General features: G+C 35.4%; 1 protein-coding gene across 2 annotated transcripts in view; it reads right to left on the bottom strand.

Annotated features, from left to right (window-relative positions):
* Positions 1-24,507, bottom strand: part of LOC149538520 (glycerophosphocholine acyltransferase 1) — a 131,043-nt gene that overhangs the window by 65,142 nt on the left and 41,394 nt on the right. The gene's annotated exons all lie outside the window — the stretch shown is intronic.

The following is a 24,507-nucleotide window of genomic DNA, read 5'->3' as shown; positions in this document are numbered from 1 at the left end:
ATAGTTACCATAATAATTGTTGAAAGTTTAGCTTCAATCGAATAATATTGAGCATCTGAATATGTTATCTCTATCTTATATATATATACACACGTATGTTAATATGTATATGTATATATGTACAGATATGTATACATATAGTTTAGACAGATATGGTTCAGATCAAGCATATTACTGCTGTTACCGATTCACATCAGGTTTTGTCATTTCGAATGCATTAGATTACTTTCAGAATTATCCATCATCTCCAATCAGGGATCAGGTCTTACTTGTATTGCCTTCGATAAGAATTAAGATCATTATCGAACATATCTTCGGGCATGATTAAACCATTTTGTGTTTATCGTTAACAAAACATTAGTTTATGACCACATAGGGTCCCCTACAAGGTCACAATTATATATAATTGTTCTCATCGGTGGACAGGCAATATGAAAGACATAACATACTTGCAGTCCTAGGATTAATAAAGAAACATTGCAAATTACAAAATACATTCCTACCAGCATTTGGCATTCCAATCACAACATATCAGAAACATATTTGAAAGTATCTACCTGTCACATTCAAGATACTCAAGTAAAAGTCTGATATAAATCTGTAATTATTTCTATGGGGGATCCTATAAAATTAACATGGTATCAGAGCCATACTAATAAGAAATTTATTCAGAACTTATATAAAATTTATATTTTATTCAAACTTTACCATTTTTTTGAAATTCTTCAAAAATGGTTAACAACGTAAGGTTAGAGGATAGATTGGAGGGGGGCTTCAAACTTTTCTTTATGGAAGATTTGTGTCATGATAATCCTAAGAGAAATGGAATTAGAAGAATATGTAGAAACAAATAAAACTATTCCAAAAAATGATCCAGACAAAACAACGTGGAAAAGGCACAACAATAAAATCATGAAAATAATTATAGACTCTGTTAAAGATCATATTCTCCAGTCTATTTCTAGCCTTTCTACAACATTTGAAATGTTCTCCACTATCAAGAATACAGTTGAAATTAATAATACTAGTAGGTTAATAACATTAAAATGGGATTTATTATACATAAAAATGAATAGTGGAGAAACTATTACTTCCTATTTTCTAAGAATCTCCAAACTAAAAGATCAGCTTGCCACAATTGGAAGTCAAGTTGATGATAAAGAACTTACCATGATTGCCCTACGAGGACTTCCTCTATCTCAGGAAACTTTTATTCGAGGACTAAGCTCTCGACTTAAGCTTCCAAAATTCGAATTACTCAAGAATGAATGCACTCAAGAGGAATCAAGATTAGTCTCAAGGGGGATAAGCCTAACTCAAGAGGGAGACATTCATGCACTTCAAGCAAGTTTCAATGGGAAAGGAAAATTTAGTCGAAATAAGAGAGAATCCAACAACCCTTATAAGAAAAGAGATTGGTCAAAAGTGAGATGTTTTAAATGCGGCAAAATTGGTCACTCTCATAATGTCCTCCCTGAACGTAAAAGAATTCAAGCTGCTCTAGCAGAAATAAAAGAAGAAAAGGAGGAAGTAGAAGAAAACCATGCATTTTATCTAGCACTCTCCAATGAGTTAAACTCAAACAAAAACATTTGGATCATAGAGAGTGGAGCATCTCAACACATAACAGGTTTTAGAGACAAAATCGAAATCTTTTCAGAGTGTCACTCAGAAGAGGTAATCATCGGGGATAACTCCACACATCCAATTAAAGGTATTGGGTCTTACTCTATTCAACTAGATTCTGGCACTACTCTTCAACTCAACAATGTTTGATATGTACCTAGAATTAAAAGAAATCTAGTTTATATATCTGGCCTTTCTGATCAAGGATACATAATTGTTTTTCAAGAAGATAGTTGTCCTGGCCTAAAAAGACTAACATCAAGAAAGCTATCACTATTGGTGTTAGAGATGGGAGTTTATATAAACTCTATAATAAAAAAAAAAATTGCACTGTCATGAAATCTCATAGTCTACAGAAATATGGTATAGAAGACTAGGTCACCTACATTTCCAAGCATTATCAACAATTGGAAAAATTGTCAAAGGATTACCTAATCTAAAATCAGATCACTTAGGTGTCTGCAAAGGCTGTGCCCTAGGTAAAAATATCAAGAAAACCTTTGCCAAAAGTGTTCATAAATCTAAAGCAATTCTTGAACTCATTCACTTGGACGTATGTGGTCCCATGTCTGTACCCTCCCTAAATGGGTGCCTCTATTATGTAATCTTTATTGATGATTATTCTAGAAGAACTTGGATCTATTTCCTAAAACAAAAGGAATCTAGTGAAGTACTCTCAAAATTCAAAGAAATAAAAGCTAAATTTGTAGCACGAGGTTTTTCACAGAAGGAAGGCATCGATTATGAGGAAGCTTTTGCTCCAGTTGCTAGGTATACATTAGTTAGAACCATCTTGACCATTGTAGCATCTAAAGGATGGAAAATCCATCAAATGGATGTTAAGACAGCTTTTCTAAATGGTGAAATTGAAGAAGTGTATATTGAACAACCTGAAGGGTTTATTGCTCACAACAAAAATACTCATGTATGCAAGTTAAAGAAAGCACTATATGGGCTCAAACAAGCGCCAAGAGCGTGGTATGAAAGAATAGATAGTTATCTTACAAAGCTAGGGTATTCTAAAAATGAAGCTGATCCTAATCTATATTTCAAAGTAGATGGAAATGATAAGATTATTCTGGTGTTATATGTTGATGACTTATTAATTACAGGTGACGAACATTTAATAAGCAAATGCAAACAAGAATTGACAGCTGAATTTAACATGAAAGACTTAGGTCTTCTTCACTACTTCCTACGACTAGAAGTTTGGCAAAAGGGAAACTACATCTTTCTAAACCAAGGAAAATATACTATTGATATTCTAACTACGTTTGGAATGATGCATTGTAGACCAGCTTCTACTCCTATGGAACTTAATCTACATAAACTGAAGGATGACATGAATAACTCTGAACTTGCTGATCCTACTTTCTACAAACAAATCATTGGCTCATTGATGTATTTAGTAAATACTCGTCCTGACATATACTATGCTACTAACACCTTGAGTCAATTCATGGATACACCAAAGAAGATTCACTTGATGGCAGCTAAACATATTCTAAGATATCTAAGAGGAACTACGGGCATGGGAATAAGATATGATCAAGTCGAGATAAATCTTTATGGATTTTTAGATTCAGATTGGGCAGGCAGTTGTACTAAGCATAAGAGTACTTCAGGATGTTGCTTCAGTCTTGTGTCTGGGATGATTTTCTAGTTCAGCAAGAAACAGTCCTCAGTTGCACTAAGCTCTACAGAAGCAAAATACATAGCCACCTCCTTTAGAGCCAGAGAAGTTGTATGGCTACGAAAGCTCTTATTTGATCTGTTCAGAGAAGCCTTGAAGCCTACCATCATTCATTGTGATAACCAGAGTTGTATTAAACTATCAGCTAATCTAATGTTTCACAATCGGTCAAAGCATATTGAAATTCCCTATCACTACATCAAAGATATGGTAGATCAAGATATCATTAAACTTGAGTACATCAGTACTAATAAACAAATAGCTGATATTTTTACCAAGGCCCTTACTTAAGTGAAGTTGGTATACTTTAGAGAAAAACTTGGTATGATTAAATTGTAATTTTGAACATGGAATTTAATTTCAATTCATATGTGTTTATGCTTCTATGATTGTTGCTTCAGATATGTAATGAAAGGTGATGATCTTTCATGGACATATATATTCCAAAGGTAATCTTTGTAAGGTGACGATCTTATAAATGATAGGCCTATTATTATGATTGTTGGTCCGGATATTTCGGAAGTCATGAATGACAAATTCATTATGATTACTCTAGATATTGTTTCGGATAATTAGAGATCATAATTTATGTTATGATAGTATTCATAGCATTGTGATTTATGTTATTTGACGAGTCTCTATTTCTTAGAGTGGTAGTGTCAAATAATGTATTATGTGTGGATATTCTAATATCTGGATTCTTTATTACTTCTCCCTTGCTAAAGCGGGATTCACATCCGGTTCTGTCATTTTGACTGCATTGGATTACTTTCAGAATTATCCATCATCTCCAATCAAAGATCGGGTCTTACTTGTATTGCCTTCGATAAGAATTAAGATCATTATCGAACATATCTTCGGGCATGATTAACCATTTTGTGTTTATGGTTAACAAAACATTAGTTTATGACCACCTAGGGTCATGACCCTACGTGGCCTTTGGCCACGTAGCGTCATGCCCCTATGGGGTCACAACTCTTCACAATAATATATTTAATTGTTCTCATCGGTGGACAAGGCAATATGAAAGACATAACATACTTGCAGTCCCAGGATTAATAAAGAAACATTGCAAATTACAAAATACATTCCTATCAGCATTTGGCATTCCAGTCACAGCATATCAGAAACATATTTGAAGGTATCTACTTGTCATATTCAAGATACTCAAGTAAGTATAAGTCTAATATAAATCTATTATTGTTTCTATCAGGGATCCTATAAAATTAACAATAATAATACCTTCTTAGACACTGCTATCATAAGGGACAAAGACCAAAGCGAGACATGTGATCGTAACATAAGAATGTTGACTATCATATTGAGACCAAACACAAAGATACTCGTTAGATTTTGTAGGGAGCAAATGGCAACTTCAATGCTAGGGCACATATACAATGAAACTTACATGGGCACGAATGAATTCATTATTGATATGACGTGTTAAAATACACACAATTATGAATTTTGATCCAATTGTTGTATATTCATGACTATGCTGTCTAGGCGCCTATCATGTCAACCATGCAGAGGAAGGAGTACTAGTTAACATAAACACCAATTAGGAGGGGTCATTTGTAGATCAAATTGAGGCCAAAGTAATTAAGGATAATGAGGAGTCACAACTAGTGATTCCCACATCTCTATTGGACGCATAAAATGGAGTTATCAAACATCATTCTTGGGGCAGGAGGGAATAAGGAAGGTGATAGAATATAATATATTTCGAATTTTGAGGAGAACATGCGTATTAGAAAAGAATAAGACTATATGAAGTTAAGAAAGAGTAACTCCATGAAATGACAGTCTTTGTAAAATGATCATGTGATAAGAAGATTCATGTAAGAAATTACATTCAAAAAAATATGGATCATTAAATATATATACATAGAGATTGGCGATCAAATGTTAGGAACAATCAACAAATTAACTAGAGGCAACCACTTCATTGTGGGAAGATAGATATAGGAGAATGTTAGTATATGGATAGAGATGAACTGGATTAGGAGAGGATGGAATAGGAAATAATGGAAATATATTTAACAGAGGAAGGGAATGGATCCTATATTATATTTGAACGCTATCAACGATAAAGTAACCATTATATGGTTACTCCTAGTAGGAGACATTACTGTTTGAAGAGAGGTCTCTTAAAGAAAATAAAGATATAAGAGGGAAGCCAAACATACTCATTCAGGGAGGCTAAGGAAGCAATATCAATTATGGCCCTCCCCGAATTACCTTCATAGGCCCTCCCTAATCACCACATCAGCCTATCGGGAACACTGATAATAGGGTAACCTTTGAAAATAGCAGATACTTACGAAGGTGCAAAAATGGAGACATTACAGTGCATGTACCCAAGTAGCTCTAGTACAATGTTGTTAAACATATCTCTATCATATTATAGAGATAAATGTGGGAAATCTTTGACTTGGTTGCTTGCTTAATATTTTCTTTGTTCATATCAACAACTATTCATAGTGAGACCTTTGAGCATGTGTTGACTGATCCATTTTATATTCTTCAATGCCTCCAAAGTATGCAACTATTAAACCAAGTATCTATGTTGTTTGATCGGAATGAGAAAACATAATATCTTGTGAATGACAATCCAATGTATTAAAAATGGAGATTGAAAGATTTAAATAAAGGAATTACAAACACGATGCTTCTAAAAGAAACAATTGTTTACTAAGAACAGAAATAGAAAGAATCTAAACCTAACTAAAGATACATTAAGTGACCATCAAATAATCAACTGCGACAATTTTAATCTAATTCCCTCCCTTAATGGTCATTCTATTGATTACACCAAGCTGCCCCTTGAATTTGATGAACTCCTTTGGATCCAGAGACACAGTGAGGATAATTTCTCATCCACAATTGTAATGTATTGCACTATTACAATTCCATCTTCAACAAGTTGTTGGCTCAAATGACAAAGAAGCTCAAATGTTTGGTTCATTCGTGGAAGATTGGATTCTTGGCAAGCTTTAGCACCTTGTGCTTTCACAAAACAAGTTTGAAGGTTATGCCTGAGAAATTTGCATGATAGAAAGCATACTTTGTAACCACATTGCCTTACATACTACTTTAACAAGTCGGCGATATTCTACTTCGGTTGAGGAAAGAGCTACTGCTTGTTACTTATTGGTCCATGTGACCACAGTAGTATCAAGATGAAAGGCATACGTAGAATCTAGTCATCAACAAAACCTGCCCAATCTCAGTTTGTAAACCAATCAACAAGGATCTTTTATTCTTTTTAACAAAAGGCCAAATTTTAGTGTTTCTTTCACCTATCCCAGTATATGCTTTGCTACAACTCAATATTCTACCTTAGGGGCTATCATCAAATGTGATATGTAGCTTGCAACATAATTTGGATCAGGTCCAGCGGCTGTAAAGAGAGGTTCATCTTCCCACTAGTCATGTAAAATTTGACTCATTGAATCTGATTTAGCTAATAGTTTTGAACCTTTCTCCATAGTTGTACTTAAAGACTTGCAGTCTACCATCTTGTACTTATCTAGCAAACTCCATATACTTCATTTAAGAAAAAAAAACATTGCCACCTGTTTTCCAAACCTCTACACCAAGACAATAATGCAAAAGTCCCAAATCAATCATATCAAATGCTTGACACAAGTTCAACATTATTTTCTCAGGAAAGTATGTCCCATTACTGGTACTAGGAAAATGATGTCAGCACTAGTGCTTTTGACATACAAATTTGAATTTCAAGGAACTTTGTCAAAATGTTATGCAACCAAATATGTATCAATTTTGATAAACAATGCCTTGGAGCCTTGACAAATCTGCATAGCTAGTGCTCTTTGCCGACAAAAAATATGATATATAGCTTGTTGAATAGACCGAACAAGTGAGGGGGGCAAATCAGTTATTTCCAAAGCACTCTCAAAAACTTTAACTGAACTAGTATCATTATAAACCAGACAAATAATAAAAACTGATAAAGGCTTCAAAGAACAAGAACAAGCACCATAACCCTAGATATAACATGCAAATACAAGATGGGAAAAAACATAGAGAAACTAATTCTCATGAAAGTAAACACTGGTTAAGGTGATTCTTACAAGGACTCTCTAGTATCCCGAAGTAAGTTAAGCTAAATATGAATTAATGAATTTATACTCTATTATAAGTAACTCAATACGTACCATAAAAAAAATTAACTATATGTGATTTAAGAAGCACACTCTTCTAGTTATTATACCAGTATAGGAGGACAGTGAGATACAATAGGTTGATTGGACACCAAACTCAACGACTTTCCTAAAGGCTTTATATATCCAAGCCCTTAAGCCTTTCTTGGACATGTCCTCAAGGCGCACGGGAACGCTGATCTTATCCTTTCTTGGAAATGACCTGTTGGCTGGATTTACATAGGCCTCTCCCTTATTGCTCTCATGCTTATCCCTCCTTAGCTTAGAATTTGATAATCAAATTGAGCATCTGAATTTGATAAAGGAAATAATTAGATATTACTATGGTTAGACTGTATCGCTGCACATGCTAGTCACTTGGTTGTACGAAGTCTTAATCTGAGTGGTGCTGCTGAGTAGCAGTTCCCATTGTAGTGTGTAATCACAAATTAGGCAATGATTCCCTATTCATAAGTTATTAAAATGTTGTTTTATAATATTTTGCAATAGGGATCGTTACTTTTTGTAGCAATGTTAAGCTTCCCCAGAAATGTGATTATTATTCTATTGGCTAAATACGCCCTTAATTAAGTATTGTAATTGTTTCGATTGTCTGTCCTCTTCAAGCTTTGTCCACCGACATTGCTATATTATCTACAGAGGATATTATACCTCCTCTTTTTGTGTCCTTCGTTGATGTGTCTTGACCTGTTATGTTCTTCCCAATCTTATACCTTGTTTGTCCTTTTCAACAACCATGAACCGGTAGGGGTGTCGCATCGTTTTAGATTGCCAGCTTAGTCTGTTGTCCGGGAAAGAGAATGACTTTGTTGCCAACAAGTATTGGCTTCCTTGCCACGTTGGGAATTTGGGGTCTTGTTAGCACTTACCTTGGAAGATATGTCTATTAAATTATTAAACATATTGATATATGCATACTTACATGTTATCAGTGATATATGTGTTTATCATTATTAATGAATATTTAACTATTTATCAGTGTTTATTTGTTAACTTATTAATACTGAAAAACATTATCTATTTATCAAATTAAATTCATTTATTTGTTTATGTATTTAACTATTAATAAACAATATATAAAAAACAATGAAATTCATTTATTTATTTATTCACCAAATAATGAAGATCTTATTACAAGTAGGGGATACCACAATTTGGTCGACTGCTGCTTGCGCTAACTAATCTCATATAAGAGTTATTTTACAAATAATGTTTTACAGACAAAAGGTGTACTGATATAATTGCATTTGCATATGCATGAAATTGTTAGAAATAGGAAATACTGAGAGTGGGGAGGGAGGGGGGACAAATCAGTATTCCACAACTTTTTGCCCAACTATGGATATCACTAATAATCTTAAAACATGCACATGTAAATAAAGTTTAAACTCTAAAGTAAACATAGCAATAACACAATGCAACTCATAACACCATTATTTGTTAACTAGGGAAACCCTAGCCAAGGGAAAACCTTGGTGGGAATGGTATCCACAAAATAATCCATTAATCAAAAGTATCTTGTGAAAGATATTGACCCTGTTAGGAGTCTATTACATCCATATAGTGTCTCGGTCCTTGTTAGAGGACTAGGCCTTGTTAGAAGCATCAACCTTGTTAGGAGTTGTCAATACAATTACAAAATGCGTGCAAGATGAGCCCACTATCCAAACATGCAATATACAATAACATTTTGTACATAAAAGGTATAGATAAAAAACTTCTTGTCAATGTTGATATCTTCAAAATCTGATTTGACTTTTGTAGCTCGCTGTACAATCTTCGCATATAGTGCCTCTTACTGCTTCAACATCAAATTTGCATCATAAAACAATAGCATTACAATCACAAAAGCATCACACAACTTTGCATCCAAAGTTCTTTCCTTTATACCAAGTTATTTTGTTCTATCAACCATCATGTCTTCACACATGTCCCAAAATACAAAATTATATTTTACTCACTTTGGGTTAACATCTAGGATGTCGTCCCTAATTGGTTAAGTAATTATTTGGTAAACAAAACAATTCCTTAGCTTAAAATATCCCTTTCCTTATCTCTGTCCTGTTCTGCCTATGCATACCTACAATCACTAAATCATCAATATCTTTGTCTGTACTGCTCATAATGACTTGCGCATGTAGGTACGAAATCCTGACACTCTGTACTATCATCAAGTAACTGTGCATGTGCTAACTCGTTGTCTATTATCTTCGCAAGCCAAAAATGTATTTGTGCTAACAGTTAAACTTTGTGATACTTAGACAATTTTCTAAGTTATCAAACCAAAACTATATCTCCATAATACGCTGACTTTATACAAGTAATATGTTGCCATAAATGACAACCTAAATGCATTTTCATAAACTCCTCTTGGCCAAATTGCCAACGATCTCCCCCTTTGGCATTGATGACAACATGTGGGAAAATTGGCTAAGTCCCAAAAACTCAAAAAACCAAAATTTGTGAAGTTCTTCACATGGCTATACAAAATTTCAAAATGTGGATCATTTTTTATTTCATACCATCTTTACAGACTTACATCTCATTTTTTTTATTTCATACCATCTTTACATACTTATATCTCCTTATTAAAATATTACTCCCCCTTTGACTATGCTCTACCTTATACCTCCTCATACATATAACATATACTATTTTCATACACAATCACTCCCCTTTTGACATCAATGACAAAGGTGAGTCAAAAGCTTTGTATAAGTCAAAATTTTGGATCTAACTTCTTTCCTTCAAGCTGATGAATTGTGTAACAGGCAGATGCAATCAGCAAAACTGTTTTTCAAGCTGGCTAGACCTTCATTTCATGCTCCTTTAACTGAACCTGATACTGTGAGAAGTGCGCATAGTCCGTAGGATGCTAACTGTGTTGCTTGGGAGTCTGGATAGTTGAAGTTCTCGTATGATATCTTCACCTTCAAGCAATCTTCAAGTTGCCTCTGAACTGGGTCAATTTTCAATGATACATGCTCTCTCAACAAAGAGAATCTCTGCAATGTCTGTTCTTTACTGATCTCTAGCAATCTCCTTTCATCCTGAATTTTATTGATCTTTTCCTCAAGTGAATCACTTGAGCATCTGCACTCTTAAGCTCACCAATCACATTCTTCACTTCATCCTCTTTGCTCTTGATCTACGATGTGAAGGTGTTCATATATTCATGTGCTAGCGCACATTTTTCATAAGTTCTTTACTGCCACGAACACATCTTCTCAATTCCTTTATGCATGTATCCAAGTTAGCAAGGTCATCTTTAACATTCTAGCATACCTTTCTGAACATGTTTGCATCATGCTTAGCTTGTGCCTTGATTATAGCTACTTCAACCATAGTATTGTAATGACTATCAAATTCTTCCAGAAATTTTTCTGCCTTCTTCTGAGGACTATCTTCTCTAATCTGAATATTCATCAGACTTTCCATCTTCCCTGTCATCTTCTCTAGAATCTCTTGGGTTCCTTTTATTCCTTTGCTTTCCTCAATAATTTTGCTGGTAGCCAATACTGATAACAGACTAAGCATTTCTATTTCAGGGTCCTCTGCTGATGTCAGTGGTGTAGCACTCATCATACTTGCAATCAAAGTTTCTAAGGGTGACTTTGAAGAGCTAGGTGTATCTTTGCTTGTGTCCTTAATTGGGGTGACCAATTGTTCCTCTGCAACATTTTAACTGTCATCCTTTTGCTCCAAGGGTGAAGTGCCAAGCCATCATAAGTACTGTCCCTCTGCTGCTCCATCTCATCTTCTTGCTGACTCTTAACTATTTCTAGTTTTCTGTCTGCATGCTTTAACCGTGGTGTGAAATGAGAAGTTTTTTGTGTAATTATCTTCCAGTCAATCTGCAACTTCTTATCAATCTTCTTAAGTTCGTCTGCTAAAATAGTCAAATCCTCTACATTATTTTTATCCTCTCTTTCCTTCTTTCCTTTTGTTTCCTTCTTCTTTCTTACCTTTCTCTTCCTTCTCTTCATCCTCAGATTTTGTGTAGCCAACCAAGTTGTCAACAATGGGGCCATAATCCTTAAAAGGATCTTCTCTCACATCTACTGTAATATTCGTGCTATCTATATTTATTGTGTCTGTAGCAATGGTAATCTGTGGTGTTTCTGATGTAGTTGCCTCTACATCTTTCATCACAATGTCATGTTTTGTCTCTATTGTAGCTGTAATAGGAATAGGAAATGCTCTCCCTAACTTCAAACTTTCTTCTTCTTTGCTAGTTTCTAGCATATCAGACATTATTTTGTCTTATGAAGTCTTCTGCAAAGTCTCAGACGAACTTGGTGGTTCTGCTGCAGATGGAGATTTTGCCTCTTCGATATAGGCTCTTCTAATTGGTTCGCTAAGAAGTAGATTAATAAGCTTTTCTGTCTCCTTAAGAACTTCTCTCTGTCCTCCCATAATTCTTATTATTCTCATATTGTCTTGCACATGGGGATTCAGTAAATGTCTTACTCTTTCTATTTGTGCAATATTTTTCACATTGTACAATTTTCTTACCAAATCTTCTCTCAATGTCTCTTCTTCTTGCTTTAACCTTAAGCTCCCATTATTCAATATCATATTGCTCTTTAGGTAGCTCACCATGAATTGTAAGAATTGGTTTCTTAAATTTTATCATATATTGAATCATTGTCACATCCAAATTTCTCTGCTCATACGGGGATATAAGTCATAGAATTGTTTTAACTTTTTGAGATTTCTCTCATTTGGTATAGAATCATTAAGATTCTCAATTCTTTGCTCTCATGAAGCTTTCTTTTTACTGCTTCCTTCTTCCTTAGTAGTGTCATCAAGTTTCTCTTCCTCTTCTTCCTCTTTCTTTTTCTGCTTGCCCACATATGTAACTATAGTTTTCTATCTCTTTCCCAGACCAGTGGCAAGTTCTTTGACACTCTTGTTTTTGGAGGTTCTATTTGCTCCTGTTTTACTTCACCTAACCTTGTTGCTCTTCTTGTGCTTAGAGTTGTAGATGTCTAAACTTTCACTATACTAACATCTTCTTCTTTGGTTGGCTGAACTGGTGGAGATGGAACAAACTGTGGTTGTATTGATGTAACTGTTGCATATAGTGCAATAGGTGACTGTGCGGATGGAACTGTAATTGTGACTCCCTCAGCAGATCCACTTTCAATTGCTAATGGTTTTGCAATTAAGATTTCGGACTGCCCACTTGCTTTCATCTCTCTAGCTGTGCCCATAGCTTCTCTGAATTCTTCATTATTCATACCAGTTTCTTTCAACATTTCACTTATTTTCTTGTCAACTTTCTTCTTAATATCCTTGCCATATAACTAACTGTCCACTTCTCTCACTTTCTCTTAATAGGTGTTTTACTTGACTTCTTTTCTACCCAAATTTGTGAACTTGTTGGTGTCTTAGCTTTAACAAATGTTTCATTGAAGTTTTCTACATGCTCTTTCACATTTTCTTTCTAACTTTCATTGCTATTCTGATTCCTTCTAACATTGTTCATACTCCTAAAGTTTGGTGCTCTCGTGTTGTTCCTCAAGTTGTTTGGCATTCTCATATTGTTTATCCTACAAAATCTTGTTGTATGTCCCATGTTGTTACAAATCTGATATGTTATTACATTATTTCCATATCTAAGTTCTCGGTTATTGATCTGTAATCTACAATCTCCAGCAATATGTCCAAAGTTGTTGCACTTATAACACATGATTCCATTCCTTATAACATTGGTTCCTCCAATAGGTCTACTAGGTACAGGGTTAGTACCTTGATACAAATTATTATTAAATCTAGGTTTCCTACATTCACTAGCTCTATGTCCATAAGCATAACAATTATAACCAGAGATAGGATTAGTATACTTCCCTATACAGTCCTTCACATGACCAATTTCATTGCATGCATAACATTTTCCAATGTATTGCCTCCTTACTCTGTGGTTCAGATTGTTTAGATCATAGTTCTGAGAATTGCCACAACTGTCGGTTTGGCGATTCAATTCAGGCATGCCGTTTCTTTGGAATCGGCGAATCGAATTGCCAATTTTTTTCATGAATCGCCGATTCATGCGATTCATGCAAAAAATTGCATGAACCGGCCGTGCAGCAAGGCAAAAAGTGAACTCGTTTTTTAATTAAAACATTTTTTTTTTAAATTTCTTTTTGGCCTTTCCTCTTTGTTTTAACCCTAAAGGACCTTCTAATTGTTAAACATGAGTAGAAGTGAGAAAAAGTGAGAGAGAAGAAGAGAAAAAAAAAAAACCATAGGTTTGCAACCAACAAGAAGGAAGAGCACCAAAGAGATCAAAAGTCCATTTGGGGAGGCCATAAGATTGCATTGGGAGCATTAAGGAGTCAATAGCAACACTCCTCAACTCATTTGCAAGAGGTGAGTGTTCATTTTTCTTTTGCATGTTAATGTATTACGCATTTTTTGTTCAATTTTTTTAGTTTTCATTTGCAAATCTTGAATTTTTTTAGTTATACTAAATTGCAAAGTAGGGTTTGTTGTTTTGTAACTTTTGTTTATTAGTTCAAACTTCAAGGTTTTACTTGAATTTTCTTTTGCAGCAACCTTAACTTTCATTTTCCACAATGGGTAAAAAAAATGAATGTTAGAAATATACCGAAGACTTCCTAGAAGAAACAAATTTCAAACGAAATGTACATATTGTAAAGAAATAAATTCTGGTGGTATTTATAGATTCAAATACCACATTGCTGCTATACCTAGACATGATATTACAATTTGCACTCAACAAACTGCTGAAGCAAAACGCACTTGTTTAGTGGCATTAGCAAAATATGAACAAGAGAAATTGAATAAGAAAAGGCAACTTGAAGGTTTAAGGGCTATTGGCTCTCATGCTCCCGTAGCCGCATCAACATCTACATCCGTAGGTTGTGTTGGAGAGGATTCTTCCAGGCCTCCTTTTCATCCTAGTTCTCGTGCTAGTGCTAGTGCTAGTCGGTCTTATACTGAGATTGAGTCCAACCTATTGCAGCCTAGAGTGCAGAAGAACAGATTGGATAGTTACTGTGTGCCTTGCACTACTCCTGTCTCACAACCCACGCTTGAGGGCATGGGTTTGAACAAGGAGATTCATAATGCTGCCATAAAATAAATTTGCAAATTTTGATACTTTTGCAACATTCCATTTGTTGCAGCCAGGTAATTGATTCTTTTTCATTTGTTTTATTTAATGTTAAAGTAAAATATTAATTATATCTACTTGTTTTATGATTCATTGATTAATCATAGATTCACTTTACAAACTTACATAATAATTTGTCATCTAAATTTCTAGTCATAATTTATTTGTTATAGGGCTCCTTATTGATAGATGCAGTTGCTATTTGTGGTCCAAGGTTTAAAGCCCCAACTAAGGCTGAAAGATCCCTAATAGATGCCCTTGCTGATCTGCTGTAGTTTTTAAATTAATAAACTATATTTTCCTGTGATTTCTTTGATGGTCTTTGAGAATAGACAGAAGTTGCAGAAGGTTTTGTTTTTGTTTTGTGTTTTTTGATAGTTTTCACAATAGTAATGAATAATGAACAATAAACATGAGAGGAGACTGAAAATAAATAAGAACATAGAGCCAAATCAGAATTGCTATAAATTGTACCAGGTAGATTTCTGAGTTATAAAGCCAAATAATAAATCCAATGCAGTTCCAAGGAGCTTACATCCAACAATGATGCCAAACTGCTGCAAATGGCAGCCGTAAGACTGCACGGAATCACGTCCCAGTTGAAAGAATCAATCTGTAACGCTGAAACCATAAATTTGCAACCTGAATCCACAATAAAGAATAGTGTACTCTATCCCTGATAGAAACGCACACTGTTTGAAGAATCCAATGCCAATAACTGCTGAGGGCTACGTCCCAGCCAATCCAAACCCTGGGGTTTGCGTCCCAGATGAAGAATTGCTCTCTTAGAGCCAATTCACAAAAACAAGTTTTTCAATATGCAAAAGATAATCTTAGAATGAAGCTTCCATCTCCTTATAACCCCCTCTCAATTGCAAATCGAAACCTAAGTGTCTCCAAGTGGTGTTGTGTAGTGAAAATGTTATAATTTCTTATTTTAAAGTGGTCATGTTACTAGAAAATGACCTTTTTCCTCATAAATAGAATTCCATTCACTGAAATGCCCTGAGACCAAAGAGAAAGATTTAGAGAATTTTGAGACCTTTCCAACGAGCTATCACACCATAGAATGCGCATCCAGATGAGGCCAAAAAACCCCTTATTACTCCAAAATGGCTAAAACTTAACCTTATTTAATTTATTTAATCACCAACTTAGGAAATATTTAAATATATTAAAATATTTCCCAAATGGTCCCAAAAGGCCCAAAATGACCAATCAAACATGAATCTGACCTTGTCACCTGTCTATGACTAACGTCGAACAAGATGTGTCAACTGGTAGTCCATCTCTAAAATCTAGGGATGCTCCTAAAAAGTAGGAGACAGCCCCAATCAACCAAAATGGAGTCCCAATGACTCCCCTGCTGTGTGCACCTCTGAGAGAACTATCACTGAACTGGGAGTTCCTCCTAAAAAATAGGAATGCCTCCTAAAAAATAGGAGATGCACTCTAAGTCTCCAAAACATTCGCCGAGGTCTCCAAATGCCTCCTAGACCACTCCTAGTCAATCCCTACAAATTAGGAATCCCTCCTAAATTGTAGGAAACTGTTGTCTACTGCTCCAAACTACTTGGAAAGCTCATGCATGACTCTCAAAGCCCCTGGGTTGGTTCCCTCTACGCTCTGTGGGCCTATGGGAACTAGATAATAAACCAACCCTACTAGAAATGTTGTCACTAAGGAAGGGTAGAAATTGGGGACATGACAAAGGCTGAGTTGAGTGGATACCTCTTTAGATTAAATGGTTGAGGATATGAAGGTTGAGCTTGAGGACCACCGAAAGGAGTGGATAGAAAGGGTTGCACCATCATGACTAATGGTTGGATAAATAGGAGGAATAGAACACTCCTCAATTTTCTTGTTTTCTGTGGAGGTGATTGATCATTCTACTTTCTTACATACATTGTGAATCGTGATTGAATATTTCAAATTTTGATTTGTTGATTGCTAATTTGTTGATGATCCATAATAATTCACTGTTTTGTAGGATATAACATGTTCCTCAAATCCATTGATGCTTCCGCTCATATCAAAAATGCCACATACTTATGTGAGGTTATTGAGGAAGTCAAAGCAGAGGTGGAGGAACATGTCGTGTAGGTGGTGACGGATAATGCAACACATTATGTTGTTGCAGGTAAACTTTTAACTTTTCAAGTTTTGAAGATAAATTTATTTGAATTTTGAAATTTCTAATTCTAAGTTTCCTAATGTGTTTGAATTTCTAATTAACTTAAAATTGTTATAGGTAAACTTTTGATGGAGAGGCACCCCACCATATTTTGGTCTCCTTCTGCGAAACATTGCCTTGACCTTATGTTCGAGGAAATTGGCAAGCTTGAGTGGGTCAAATCATGTGTCAAAAGGGCAAAAAGTATATGCAAGTTTATCTACAATCATTCATTCATCTTTAGCAGAATGAAGGACTACACAGGAGGTAGGGAGTTAGCTCGTCCAGGCATCACGAGGTTTGCCTCGAATTTCATCACACTACAGTCCTTGTTGACATGAAGGGACGATTTGAGGAGCATGTTTGTTGGGCGGGAGTGGATTACATCTTCCTATGCTACGACCACTGCAATAGTAGATGTGGTCAAATCTTTAATGATGATGGTTTTTGGAAACCTACTAAAGAAATCCTTAAGGTAAACTTCTTGCAATTTAACATTTAGTATTTAATATTTATTGTTTAATTGTTTAATGATTTAGTTTTACTTTTAGTTATATTATTTTATATTTAAGTTTTGACTCAAATGTTTTTTTTTACATTATATGCAGGTCACTGAGCCCCTTGTATCTCTCCTACGAACTACTGATGGGGAGAAGCCCTCTATGGGCTACATATATGAGGGCATGGATAGGGCTAAGGAGACCATTAGAGCCCAATATGCAGGAGTGCAGGAGAAGTATGTCCCTATTTGGGAGATCGTTGATAGGAGATGGCAGAACCAGATCTATCGACCCATCCATTTAGCAGCTTACTATCTAAATCCGACATTTCGTTTTTGTCCTGACTTGAAGGCGGCTGAGGAGGTTCTCACCGGCTTATATACAATGATCCAGAGGTTGAGTAGTGATGAGGATAGCGTATCTGCAACCATTGAGCTAGACAAATTCAATAATAAAGGACAACTTTTCTCTGGCAGGATGGTCATAGATGGTTGGACAACAATACAACTACATAAAAATAATATATTCATGAATCTTAAGTTTATGACTTATAAGTTGTGCATTTTAATTTTTGATTATGTAACTTTAAAGTTGTAAATGAGACTAATTGTTTTTGTTTTCCCTTATTTCAGATAGATTGTGGCAAATGTTTGGGCCCACAACCCCAATACTTCAAAAAACCTCATCCGTATTCTAAGTCAGCCAAGCAACGCTTCTGGATGTGAGCGCAATTGGTCCATGTTCGAGCACATCCACTCGAAGAGGAGAAATAGGTTGACTGTGCAGAGGTTGAATGATCTTGTCTTTGTTCTATACAACCTTCGTCTTAGGATCAGATAGATTTTGGGCACTAACTCCTCTCCAATCAATCTAGAGGAGATTGATCCAGAATTAGAGTGGCTCACTAAGCCTGTGGATCCAATCTTCACTGAGGAAGACCATGAGTGGGTTGACCAAGTGGATAGAGAGGCTGAGGCTATGGCCATGGCAGAGGCGGAAACTAGAGCACGTTCAGGCACTGGTAGACGCACACGTGCACGCACAGACATAGGCCCTAGTGATGTTGTTCATGACCCCATCTTACATGCGAGGGCTATGGCTCGACAATCCTCTAGGACCTACCTTAGACACCTTTCTAGAAGACGGACTAGATACTCAGAAGTTGAGGCTGACGCTGCAACCGACCTTGAGGATGATGATGAGGCTTGAGCTAAAGCCTTTTTTTTTTCATTTTGTTTACAGATATTGATAGACATACATTTCATGGATCTTCATCTTAGATTCTTACATAATTTATGATTTGATGTCTTATGGATCTTCATCTTACATACATTCTATGATTTGAATCATTATGATCCTATGATTTCTATTTACATCAGCTATAGCCTACAATTTATATTTTATGTGTAACATAGTTACGTATGTGATGGATTTATCATTTATGTTCCATGTTATGTATGTTAACTTCTAGTTGATGATGTTATAGTGTGTTTGAGTTATATTCAATAAAGGGTGCATGAAATAAGTTTTAAATTGTTAAAATCTCTAAATTTAAAGGGTTTTTTTAATTTGTCGATTCATAGCCGATTTGATTTTGATTCATGGTTGATTCACGATTCGATACGGCCTTGCCAATTCCGATCAGATTCCAATTCTCATTACTTTGTCACAAACCTAAAGTTGAGTTTGAAGGACGGTGACAAGAAGATTGAATCAGATTTGAGATCTGAGAATGCAGATCTGAAATCCAAACTTACCAAGGTGACATTTGAACTTAAATCTTCAAACTTACAATATGTAGAACTTGAGAAGTACAATATTGTTGTAAAAGGAGAGCTTACACAAACAAAGCAACACCTTGATAAGTTGTATTCAAGTAGTGAGAAGCTTGATGAGCAAATCATGACACAAAGACCTTCTTATGATAAGACTGGTCTTGAATAATATGAAGGAGAATCATCAAAGAAATCTGATGTTATAGAGGAACCACATCTTGTGCTCCAACAACCTGAACAATAGCAAGAAGATCTGAACAAGGTTGAGCCTAATCAATCCGAAGATGTATCTATCAGTAGACTAATACACTTGGACAGCCATGAGTTGTCTTGTGAGTTCCATTAGGATGATCCTATCAGTGGGGTAATGAGGAAGTGTGTATAGCTCACCTTGAAAATAGTCGACCCTTGGGTAAATGAAATTAGGAACTTGAAGAAACAAGCATCCATACTCGTTCACTTTCTGCCAAGCTTCTTTTGACACACGCTTCTTTGGAAGGTCTTTGTCAAACAGGCACATGAGATGTCCAAGAAGGCATCCTAGACACGTATCTAGTGAACCCGAATTGATCTCATGGTTAAATATTCATAATGTTCCAAACTAACAATAATGATCCATTGCCCTTGATCAAGAGACTAGAAAAGGACCCCAAAGAAGCTGCAATGCAAACCAAGTACGATTCATGTAGAAAGTAAGAGTATTGGTGACTTGGGAAAACTGCTCACAAAGTGTATCACTAATCAACTCACCCTAAAACATCTTCTATGTAAATCTCTGGATCTCATGATCAAAGATATGAATTTTTTCATCCATAGTTCAAAAACATTGGACTCCCTTAGGCCCCCAATCCCGCTGAATAAAGTGATCAAATCATTGATCTCTTCCCAGAAGTCTGACCTATGGATAGCTTTTGGCCATCTTGTCAAAGTAGCTTTATTGTTCACCAATCAGTTTTCATTTATGAATTGTATGCAATTTAGCTTGTCCTCATTCCAGCTTATCAAGGCCTTCTCTTTTGTCATATCAAGCACACTAGAATAGGTGTAACCGTGAAGATTTTGTCAATAGTGTCAAGATCCAAACTGATAATAGTGTTCACCATCCCTAACAATCCTAGACTCAAAATCAAAATTCTATGCGCATTCCATCACGAACTCAGGTTCTAGAGCAATTATTTGAAACATGGAAACCAAGTGAATATGACTTTGAATAATAGGAGTCATATCTTTCTTTTTGGAGGTTTCCACTCTTATAAGGAATTCAGCCATTTCAAAGTGTCCAAGTTTTGTGTCTCTAATTCCATCAACACATGAGGTCACCTAGAAAGGTGAGATAGGGTTCTAGTATTTGTCATATTGACACTTCATATTCTTCTTGTCTTTTGGAGAGACTAGCTCTTCTAACATAGCAAGAATACCTATGGATGAAGCTGCAAGATGAAAATCCCAAAATGTAAGAACATCTTAATGTGGCATGGATGAATCCATAAGACTCTATTAGAGGCTCAAACTTCACAAATTTGAAAGCACACGCGTAGTGGGTATGAATGGAAGGCTTCTAAGCAATCTGAAATTGAAGGAACTCGGATGAAATCAGCTATTTAGGTGGGAGAGAAGTTGAAAAACAAGTTTTACTGGAACACTGCAGGTCGATGCAAAGCAAGCGTTGAGTATGGAAATGAGATGCATAAGCATATATGTACAAATGGGAAAACTTTTTACTCATAAGTGGGATTTTTAATTCTCATTACAGGTGATTTGGAAGGTACTTGCTGCCTGCAAGTCGATGCAAAGCAAGCGTTGAGTATGGAAATGAGATGCATAAGCATATATATACAAATGGGAAGACTTTTTAATTCATAGGTGGGATTTTTAATTCCCATTACAAGTGATTTGGAAGGTACTTGCTTCCTGCAAACGAGTTTTAAAATCCATTCACAGTTGGGAAAGAGAGTTCAAATGTGCTCAAACAACACTAACAAGTGAGCTTTTCAGTTCTCATTGCAAGTAGTAGAAAATCTTAGATCTTTTTTGACAAGACAAGCTCACAAATGGGGATTTTAATTCTGTCTGCAAGTAAGGGAAAATGCACTAATTGAATTTTTCTTTGTGGGAAAACTTGTTTTGCAATTTAAAGGAAGAACTCATATCGTCTTGAAAAACAATACATTCATAGAAAGAGTACAAATCTGAAAATACAATGCAAATTCGAAAAGTATATACAAAACAAGAAATAAGAACAAACCAAAATACCCCTAGCTTGCACCCAAAAGAAATAAAAAATGGAAGCATGCCTCTTCTTGAAAATCACAAATACAATGACAAAGATCTCTTAATTTGAAGGCAATCCCTCAAATCTTGATGCTTTCAAAAATGGGGAAAGATCTCCAACTCACAGTTATATAACCAAATTCTTGACCAATTCCTCACAAAAATGAATGCAATTCTCAGTCCTCCATGAATTTTTGACAAATGACCATGAATAAGAAAATTAAATGCTTGAGAATAGCAATCCAATGACTGATTCAAACCTGCGAAACGTAGATTATGCTTGAGAGTGAAAATCAAACTGCAATGATTGACAAAAATGACACCCTAGGTAGAAGTACACTGTTTTTATTGATCAAAAACATTCTACGATTTGTTTGTATTTACCTTTGGACAGGCTTTAGACTTGTCTCTGCAAATCAAATGACCATATTCTTTTATAAAAACGTCAAGATTTTCCCTAGACAGGCTTTGGATATGTCACTGCAAATCATCTCTGTATTTGTTGCCTTTTAAAATTAATATCAATGCTCAAGACAAGTTTTAATATACAAGCTGCAAGCTTTAAGTCAAGTTCTTCTCGTAAAAATGAACTTTAAATGACGTGGACAAGCTTTCACATCCATGATGGTAGCCAAGAAATGCAGGAGACGTATAATGATGAGTTTTTACAATTGTAGAACATGTTGAACATCATATTCCAGAAGGGACAAGCTTTTGAAAGCCACATGCAAGTCAAAACCTCATCTTAAAAGATCAAAAGGGGCTTCTTAGATGCAATCATGAGATGTTCTCATTGTATGCACGGATTTTATAACATGTAATACATATCAAAATTGCCATCTATCCTCAATATGGTCGATGAGGGCTTCCAAAACATATTTACACATGTTTAAAATGTCATTAAATGCCCTATCAAAATGTCGATGGACTTTTCTGTTGCTCTTGCAAGTTGAAAACACTCCAAAATGGTTAGGCAGACTTTATAGATATGTTTGCAAGTCTCTTTAACATATACGCAGAGTTTATAGTGTGTAATGCAAACAAATATCGCCACCTTGCCATTAGATGGACTTTAGCATTGTCTTTGCAAGATGTTTTCATAAACAAACCCTTTTAATTACAACAGGCTTTTGAGTCATGATCAAATAAACCATACTTTCCCTTAAAACAAAAATAACATTTCAAATAAGCCTAGAAAGCCCACTCGACAAGTATAAGTTTATTAAAAACATTCTTTGTTCCAAGGATGGGTTTCTCATGCACCTTTACAAGCATTTTAGCTTTTAAAGAGAAGCCATGTAATGGGGTTTAAAAAGCCCAGTAATGATATTTCTTTGCAAATATTTAATGGAGGGAGTTTTAATTCCACTTTGCAAATAAATGACCTCGAAGATGATATGCAATAACTGATAAAAAGCCCACTTTCATGACTTAACAAGGCCTTGGTGGACTTTTGTTTCCACATTGCAGGCATTTCAACAAGAAATGAAGACTTGCAATCAGGTGTAAAATCCCCACTAGCAGGTTACTTAATTTCTCATTCTCTTAAAATTTACCTCCGATTTAGGCCTAAGATAGCTTGAAACAAGTAGAAGTTGAAATACAACAAACCTAGGGCAAAAACAACACTCAAAACAAGCTAATCAATAAAGAAAAATCAAATTAAGACTTGAAGGTTACCAAAAATCAAGCACCTCTAGTCAAGGAAGAAAAACTTGTCATAACAAGAAAGGCAAAGGCAAACTCAATAGAAACCTTCAAAAACGACATTTGAAAGACATAAGACTTAGGACAATTCAAAGGATAACTGATTGCCTTCATAAAATATCATTTGGAACACCAAAATTACAGAAATTCGCCTACAAATTCATGAGAAATTGCGTAGGGTTCTCCAATTTTGTGAATTCAAAACTGAGGACAATGTTGATGACTAACATATCAGAGTTGGTGGCAAATAAATTGGGTTTGTTTTCTGTAATGATGGTGTAGTCTATTAACAAACAATTCCAAAAAAATTGATCAAAGTTGATTAGGTATTTTATTCTTGTGGAAATTTTTGAGCCAATCTTAGCAAGTTATCAATGGGATCTTAGAGAAACTCCCTCCTGAGCCTTGCAAGCTCAAAGTGTGGGAGAGACTAACCTTCTCTTGTCATTGGCCCTACCCATTTAGCCATCTTACTTGCAGAAGTCCCCTTACCTTTGTTATTCAACACATAAGAGGCAAAAAAATTCAATTAACCTCTTATGAAAGCTGAGATCTTTAGGGAGGTAATTTTTAATCAAAGAAAATTCCCAGCAAGTTCATAAATAAATTTAGCGGTATATGTGCACCTCTATCATAATACTAGAATAAAGGAGGATTTCAATGGACTGTTTCAGAATTTAGTTTACCTCATAAGCAATATATTTCAAACATATTCCTCTAATATTTAACTCATGACAAAGATTTGGAGCAAAACATGCAGTGCCAATCCGCTCATACAATTGGCAGATAAAGGCCAGAACTTGTGTCCAACACCTTAGACAACTAGACTGGCCTGAAAACTAATAGTTAGTGTGGAGAATGAGGGCAAAGAATAAATTCCTAACATGTTAAATTCATTCTATAGGTGGAAAAAATAAATTAGAATGGCTTAGGCTATGTGCAGTAAAGGATTTTTCTTCTTGATTGGCAAGAGTTATTCCCCCAAATATTATCTTTAAATTTCACAAAAGATGCCATCAGCTGCTAAATTTTTTTGTAATTCATTGTTTCCATAGCTTCTTGACCATTAATCAGAAGAAAAAAAAGATTACTTCGAGAACACAGCTGCCCTTGAATGTGAGAAGAATCAGTTTCATGCAAATATCTAAAGGCACCTTAAATTTGATACATGATTGAAAGTTTACTAAGGCACAGAGCAATTACTAAACCAACATGTTGCTAGTAAGTTAGCAGGATCTTTCTGCAGGAAGTAGGACATGATGTAGAGAATGACACTAGTCACTGGCAGAAGTTCATTACTTGAGCAACATCTGGGGAATGACAATCACAAATCCATTTCTTCACTGATTTCAGAAGTACTGGGCTTTGGGTCTACAACCAGCAACAGTGAATGAGGGAAAGGTAATGGATGTTGGATTAGCTTGTTTATAG

This window comes from Cupressus sempervirens, chromosome 9 (genome assembly GCF_028749045.1).
Source record: "Cupressus sempervirens isolate cs-2001-9-10 chromosome 9, ASM2874904v1, whole genome shotgun sequence".
Taxonomy (NCBI): Eukaryota; Viridiplantae; Streptophyta; class Pinopsida; order Cupressales; family Cupressaceae; genus Cupressus; species Cupressus sempervirens.
Note: the sequence above shows the minus strand (reverse complement) of the source record. Positions and strands in the feature narration are given on the sequence as shown.